The sequence below is a fragment of the Ursus maritimus genome, unplaced genomic scaffold (genome assembly GCF_017311325.1).
Source record: "Ursus maritimus isolate PB19 unplaced genomic scaffold, ASM1731132v1 scaffold_30, whole genome shotgun sequence".
NCBI classification, from domain to species: domain Eukaryota; kingdom Metazoa; phylum Chordata; class Mammalia; order Carnivora; family Ursidae; genus Ursus; species Ursus maritimus.
The window spans coordinates 34,123,028-34,129,027 of record NW_024425564.1 but is presented as its reverse complement, the minus strand read 5'-3'; positions in this window follow the sequence as shown (position 1 = coordinate 34,129,027).

Sequence of the window (6,000 nt, the reverse complement as noted above, 5' to 3'; positions counted from 1 at the left end):
TTTTTTAGAAGATTTTTATTGTTTGAGAAAGAGAGAGCAGAGCGAGAGTGAGAGAGCACAAGCAGGGCCAGGGGCAGAAGGAGAAGCAGTTTCCCCACTGAGCAGGGAGCCCAACACGGGGCTCGATCCCAGCACTCTGGGATCCTGAACTGGGCCGAAGGCAGACGCTTAACCCACTGAGTGACCCAGGTGCTCCAGGAAATTTTTTTAAAGATGTCATTTGTCAGAGAGAGTGAGAGAGCACAAGCAGGGCCAGGCGCAGAAGGAGAAGCAGTCTCCCCACTGAGCAGGGAGTCTGTCACGGGGCTCGATCCCAGGACCCTGAGTGGAAGGCAGACACTTAACTGACTGAGCCACCCAAGTGCCCCAATTTTAAAGGAAAATTTTAAATAAAAATTTTAGATCACACTTTCTTTCATTTGAAAGATTGTTTGGATTTGTTCTATTATCTTCTAGCAATGGGCATTGACTTAGAGAGGCCTGAAGTCGGCACGTCATTAATCTTGTTTGTTTGTTTGTAGAGCTAAAGAGAGAGAGAGCACGCGCGCATGAGTAGGGAGAAGGAGAGACAGAACCCTCAAGCTGACTCTGCTCTGAGCATGGAGCCTGATGCAGGGCTTGATCTCAAGACCCTGAGATCATGACCTGAGCCGAAATCAGGAGTCAGACACTTAACCAACTGAGCCACTCAGACACCCCTGATCTTAGCTTTTTAAATCTGATTGCCCCAAAGAATCTTTATCTCTGAAGTTCAGTAATTTCACTAGGATAGATCTTGATGATGAGAATCCTTGTTATTATTATTTTTTTTTTCTGGAATCAGTTGTCCCTTTTCAATAGCTAAATTCAAATCTTCCTTGGTTTCTGGGAAGTTTTGATGAATTGTATCTTTAAATATTTGTTCTATTCATGATTTCTGTTTTTTTTTTCCCTCCAGGGCCACCATTTTTTTAGTATGTCGTATTTCCTTGACTTTTCTTGTCCTTTTCTTTCTTTGTTGTTTTCTTTTTCTTTTTTTGGGGGGGGGTTGTATTTTTCTTGTGGGGTAATTATAGACAAGAAACCTCACATATTTAAATGTACGATTTGATACTTTTTAGCATCTATATACATCGTGAAACCATGGTCACAAAGAGTGAGCATATTTATCACATCCCAAATTTCCCAGGACTCTTTATAATCCCTCCCTGTGTCCTTTCCCACCCTCTCCCCCTTCCCATGCACCAATGATCTGCTTTTGGTCACTTTATTTATTTATTTATTTATAAAGATTTTATTTATTTGACAGAGAGAGACACAGTGAGAGAGGGAACACAAGCAGGGGGAGTGGGAGAGGGAGAAGCAGGCTTCCCACTGAGCAGGGAGCCCGATGCGGGGCTCGATCCCAGGACCCTGGGATCATGACCCGAGCCGTAGGCAGACGCTTAACGACTGAGCCACCCAGGTGCCCCTGCTTTTGGTCACTTTAGTTTGCATTTTCTAAAATTTCATGTAAATGGTATCATACAGTAGATATTCTTTTGATAGTCTGACTTCTGACTCAGTATATACTAATTATGGAGACATCCATGTTGTTGCACATATCAGTAGAAGGGGTGAGGGCAGACATCCTTGCCTCATCTTAAGTGGGAATCTTTCCTCTAACCCTTTAGGTGGTTCATTCCCCATCCTCCCCAACCTCCTCCCCTGCGTCCCTCAGGTGGTTTCCTCACATGCATGCACTTATCAGAATTCAGCTGAAGACTCAGGAGGGCCTCTGGTACATCTCTGGAGTGCACACTCTCTCATTCTCTCTCTCTCTCTCTCTCCTGGGGCAATAGTAGGACTCACCTCATGAATTTTCCATCTCTCCGAAATCAATGAATACCAGTGAATGATATCCAATATTTTGAACACCTTCGCTTCAAATATTTTGTCTGCTTTTTTAGTTTTTCTCTTTCTTTCTTCAGGCAGAGGGTAAATCTAGTTCTTATTATGCCATCTTGTTCAGAAGCAGAAGTCACTGTTATATAGACTTTTGGATGAACTCCTGCAAGTACCAGATGGAGAAGAAACACTCTTTAGGATCCAAACAGCAAGAATTTTCCCTATAACCCAGGGATGGAAGTTTGGTCTTTACTTCTCTTCAGACAGTAGGTACAGCCAGCCAGTGGCTTGATACTAAGGAAAATCTCTCCTCTCCCCACTGTCACACTGAGAGTTTCCCCATCCTCAGGACCAAGCTAGATGCAGGGAAGCTCTGGTTCCTGCTCTGGGTACCCAGGTCTCACACTTCTAAGCAACGACTGAGGTTCTAACATTTCAGTGCGCCCCTCACCTTCTCTTCGTTCCCTCACTCCTGATCTGTTTCTATTTTTTTTTACACTCTTTCCCCCTATTTAGAGTTTTGACTTTCTTAGAGTTGGAACAGAGATAGAGTTTGAATTTCTGTTTCTTGTATCTCCTTGTTGCTTGTAGGTGATTTCCAGAACGGGGACACATCCACCTAGGCTCTCATCGTCCAGCTGGAAGTCAGGGACCATACAGGCATGGTGGTTGTTTTGCATCCATTTTTTTGTGTCTTCATGAAGCCTGACACAGTCTCAGATCCCTAGCAGGGAGTCAATAAATGTTTGAGGGATGACTAGCTGACAGATAGAGCAATCCCTTCATAACCTGGGTCTACATATTGAGACAGACCATCGTTTCCTCTGAGATGTCGCAGAATGCATGGACATCTTTCCCTCACAGAGTCTGGAGCTCCGCCAAGCACTGAGAGAGCTGAGGAAAGTCTACGAACTTGAGACTGCCTGACTCTGTCTTTCAAGAGTGTGGGCTTCTGAGTTGGACAGACTGAGCTTGAAATTCAGCCCTAACATTTACTACTTGTTGGACATTGTACTCATCAGGGTTCTCCAGAAAAATAGAACCAATAGGTCGGATATGGTTAGTTAGATGAAGAGAGAGATACTATCTATCGATAAATCGGTATATTTTTATTTAACTATATCATCTCTCTACCTATCCACCTGCCTACCTACCTATCCTGAGAGAGATTTTAAGGCATTGGCTCACGTGATTGGAGGGGCTGGCAAGTCTGAAATCTTCAGGGAAGGTCAGTCAGCAGCTTGGAAATTCTGTCAGGCATTGATGGATATCGCTGTCTTACGTCCAAAGGCAATCTGGAGGCAGAATTCCTTCTTCCTACTCTTAAGATTCCAACTATTTGGATGCGGCCCAACCACAATAAGGAGGGTAATCAGTTTTACTCAAACTCCCTTGATGTAGATGTTATTCACATCTTAAAAATACCTCCACAGGGGCGCCTGGGTGGCACAGCGGTTAAGCGTCTGCCTTCAGCTCAGGGCGTGATCCTGGCGTTATGGGATCGAGCCCCACATCAGGCTCCTCCGCTATGAGCCTGCTTCTTCCTCTCCCACTCCCCCTGCTTGTGTTCCCTCTCTCACTGGCTGTCTCTCTCTCTGTCGAATAAATAAATAAAATCTTAAAAAAAAAATACCTCCACAGCAACATCTAGACTGGTGTTTGACCAAACAACTGGGCACCATAGCCTAGCCAAGTGATACATAACATTACCCATCACAGACCTTGAGTAATCTATTTGATCTCACTGATTCTCAGTTTTCTCAGCTGTAAAGTGACGCTATGATTACAACTTCTTCAGAAGACCATTGTGAAAGCCAAATTGTATAAATATGTAAACCACCTAACATAGCATCTGGCAAATCAGGCACTTGCTAAATGAAAGCTACTCTTGTTTTGTCTAGAAGATGTGCCTGACATGGTCTCCTGGAATCCAGCCCACTCTCTTCCATGTCCCTCCACCCTCTGTCTGTATTACAAGGGCCGGCAGTTTCAAAGGCCAGACTGCCTTGCAGAGAGATTTTAGGCTGACATAAACTCAGGCAAGATTCAGAAGGAGGAGGTAAGGAAGACTGGACAGACGCGCTTGCAGCTGCCAGAGGCCAAGTCCAAGTTCCTGGTCGCCAGGTTCCTGGGTTCACATCACGGCAACAGCAGCAGCTGAAGCAGCAGTTTCCTGACCTCTGGCTGCAGCTGTGGATGTTTGACCTTGAAGCATTAGCCTTCAAGTGGCCCCTTACTTCTGATCCTCCTGTAGGCACCTAATAGCTTATATTAAGTCTAATTGCTTTGGGCTTGAAAAATCAAGAGTGGTTTCTGTTTCCTGCACTAAATCCTGAATGCTAGCAGAAGACTTCACTGAAGGTCACTTCATGATGCTCTCTGCTCTGCATCTGGAAGGCTCCAGGTCCAGGAAGGTTCCCTGGGTCCTCCTCAGCAGGTCCTGTCAGAGAAAGACAGGGCCCCGTGATGACAGCTTTCGTAATGATCTCAAGAGAGAAAGCATCAGCAACCACCAGCCCCACCACAGGGCATTTTACTAACTGCACTGGTGCTCTTGCTTGGTATTAAGACCTCAGCGTAGAACAGACAATTCTGCTAACTGGAAGCTTCCATTAACAGGATGTTGTGCCTTGGGATGTTGCTCAGACCCGAGCTTGGGCATCTGTCTCTCTGCAGCCACACTTTATTGCATTGTAATATTTATAGCGATAAACACTTGCGTGCACTTAAAGGAAGAGCTCCTTTAAAAAACAAACAAACAAACAACAAAATCACATTTCCCAAAGGAGGACACAGACCGCAAATTCTTCATCATGGGGTAGCAAAAGCAGCCTTGCATCCTGCCCCGCCCCACCCCCCACTGCAGCCCAGGATAGGGATATGAGGGATTCATAAAACTGGTGAGAACCTTAGACACAATGGGGGGCTGGGGAGCGCTGACTGAAGAAGCCCAAAGTTGAAGGTTAAGAAAACACGGAGAGACAGGGGGCACCTGGGAGGAGCAGTTGTTAAGTGTCTGCCTTTGACTCAGGGCGTGAGCCTGGAATCCTGGGATTGAGCCCCACATCGGGCTCCTCCACTGGCAGTCCACGTCTTCCTCTCCCACTCCCCCTGCTTGTGTTCCCTCTCTCGCTGGCTGTCTCTCTCTGTCAAATAAATAAATAAAATCTTAAAAAAAGAAAAAAAGAAAAGAAAACATGGAGAGACAGGGAGATGGGAACATGAAGACAGACTGGATATGATTGCTGAGGGTGGGAATGGCTTTGCAGGGAAGCACTTCGTTAAGATTTTTAAATAACAATAGCTTTTACCTTTATTAAGTGCCTATGTGTGTATTTCATATATGATGTTCTTTAACCTGCAAAACAATCCTATGAGAGGGGATTATTAGCCCCATTTTACTTATGGGAAAACTGAGGTTTAGAAAGACTAAGAGATTTCCTCCAGGACACTGGTGGAAGCATGAGTCAAATCTAGAGCGTCTGAGCTCAGAACCAGGTTTGTAAACACTGTGCTGTATTGCTAACTATGAGAGAATGATCAGAGGTGTTATACCAAAGAAGGGGATTGGAACTGGTTTGGGAAATAACAAGTTTCCAAAATTCTGGGTTAACGGAAACGAAACAGGTTGGATGTTTTGTATGTTTGTTTTTGCTGCAGGACTTCTCAGAGTCTTTAATGCTATTGTGACGGATGGGAGAGAGAGCCATTGAAAGACGGGGAGGAAGAAAGAAGAGTCTTGTTTTCACAAGCTTTCATAGATGGACACAATTACAGTCACCTAGGAAAGTATTCCACATCCAGTCCTAGACAAAATACCATGCAACTGAAAAGGAGAGAAATTCGTGTGTTCAGCAGTAGACAGCTTTTTAGCATAAGCAAGAATACATACATACATAGAATGAATAGACTGCAAATTGGGAAGAGAAAATTTGCCTAAAGTGGTCGTTATTAGGTGAGTTATGCCAAGGTGCCCGTGATTCAAGTTTATTTTTAGTTTCTATCTTTACAATCGAAACATCTGCTGTTTCTACAGCACTGCAGACAGAGCTGGCTCCCTAATCGGCAAAATGAAACTGCAGGGCTCCCTCTTCAAAAGGCAGGGAAAAATGTTATTATATGTCCCAAAATAGG